Source organism: Podarcis vaucheri (assembly GCF_965113315.1).
Source record: "Podarcis vaucheri genome assembly, chromosome: 13".
NCBI classification, from domain to species: Eukaryota; Metazoa; Chordata; class Lepidosauria; order Squamata; family Lacertidae; genus Podarcis; species Podarcis vaucheri.
The window spans coordinates 49,831,245-49,833,012 of record NC_138751.1 but is presented as its reverse complement, the minus strand read 5'-3'; the positions used below and the strand labels follow the sequence as shown (position 1 = coordinate 49,833,012).

The window sequence follows — 1,768 nt, the reverse complement described above, 5'->3', positions numbered from 1 at the left end:
CTGGAGGAAGATAGAGAAACAAGAACAAATTAGTATAGAGCCAGAACTCAGAGGACTGCAGTCTTCGATTGCTCCCAGGATTTAAAAACAAGACTGTTGTGGCAGCCTACTAACTAATGTATTATGTATTACACAAGGAAATTAAGGGGAAACATTGCTCTGATTTGCCTTTAACTTCTGCTGGTTTTCTTAGGCAAGTGGCCTTGTGAATGTTCCAGAAACATGCTATGTGCATTTTGTAGACTGGTAGTGTCATTTGTGGCAAAAAAATCTGAAGGAGTGACTGACGGGCACCAGAAAAACATAGACTGAAGAGATTGACTACTGTCGCAGTGTTACTTTTGGCTCCATAACCATATGGGGGACTGAATAGAAGGAAACGAGATATACAGTGGTACCCCGCAAGACGGAAAAGGGTTTTCTGTTTTGGAGGCGCTTCGCAAGACGAATTTCCCTATGGGCTTGCATCGCAAGACGAAAGCCCATAGGGAAATGCTGGCGGTCGGGAGCAAAGACTTTCGCCCACAGCCGGCCTTCAGAAGAGGACCTCTTCTGAAGGCCGGCGGGGGGCAAAAGTCTTTGCTCCCCCCGCCTGCCTTCCCCCCCCACCCCGCCTGCCCCGGGCGATCTTAAAATGCTGGCGGGCGGGAGCGAAGCGTTCGCTGCCGACCCCCAGCATTTTAAAATCTCCAAGGGACAGCAGAGAAGTCTCTGTCCCGGGGAGATTTTAAAATGCTGGGGGTCGGGAGCGAAGCGTTAGCTGCCGACCCCCAGCATTTTAAAATCTCCCCCTGTCCCGGGGAGGTTTTAAAATGCTGGGGGTCGGGAGCGAAGCGCTGCCGACCCCCAGCATTTTAAAATCTCCCCGTGTCCCGGGGAGGTTTTAAAATGCTGGGGGTCGGGAGCGAAGCGCTGCCGAACCCCAGCATTTTAAAATCTCCCCGTGTCCCGGGAAGGTTTTAAAATGCTGGGGGTCGGCAGCCCGACCCCCAGCATTTTAAAATCTTCCCGGGACACGGGGAGTTTTTAAAATGCTGGGGGTTGGCAGCGCTTCGCTCCCGACCCCCAGCATTTTAAAACGCTGTTCCGAAGGGGGGGCGGGGGGCGTGGACGCCTGCCCCAGCCGCCCCACTTCGGAAAGTTGTTCCGAAGTGGGGAGGGGGGGCGTGGACGCCTGCCCCAGCCGCCCCACTTCGGAAAGCTGTTCCGAAGTGGGGAGGGGGGGCGGGGACACCTGCCCCAGCCGCCCCACTTCGGAAAGCTGTTCCGAAGTGGGGAGGGGGGGGCGGGGACGCCTGCCCCAGCTGCCCCACTTCGGAAAGCTGTTCCGAAGTGGGGAGGGGGTGCGGGGACGCCTGCCCCAGCCGCCCCACTTCGGAAAGCTGTTCCGGCGGGGGGCGGGGACGCCTGCCCCAGCCGCCCCACTTCGGAAAGCTGTTCCGAAGTGGGGAGGGGGGCGGGGACGCCTGCCCCAGCCGCCCCACTTCGGAAAGCTGTTCCGAAGTGGGGAGGGGGGGCGGGGACACCTTCTGAAGGCGGGCAGGGGGCGAAAGTCTTTGTCCCCCCTGCCTGCCTTCCCAGGGGCTTTTAAATCGCCCCGGACAGCGGAGAAGTCCTCCGCTGTCCAGGGCGATTATAAAATGCCGCCCGTCAGCATTTTAAGATCGCCCCGGACAGCGGAGAAGTCCTCCGCTGTCCCAGGGTTTTTTAAAATGCTGGGGGTGGGAAGAAAAGCCCTTGTCCCCCCCCCCAGCCTTCAGAAGAGGTC

The 1,768-nt window shown here is 58.3% G+C and overlaps 1 protein-coding gene across 4 annotated transcripts in view; it reads right to left on the bottom strand.

Annotated features, from left to right (window-relative positions):
- LOC309516244 (UDP-glucuronosyltransferase 2A2-like) overlaps positions 1 to 1,768 on the bottom strand; it is a 30,722-nt gene that overhangs the window by 2,194 nt on the left and 26,760 nt on the right. The gene's annotated exons all lie outside the window — the stretch shown is intronic.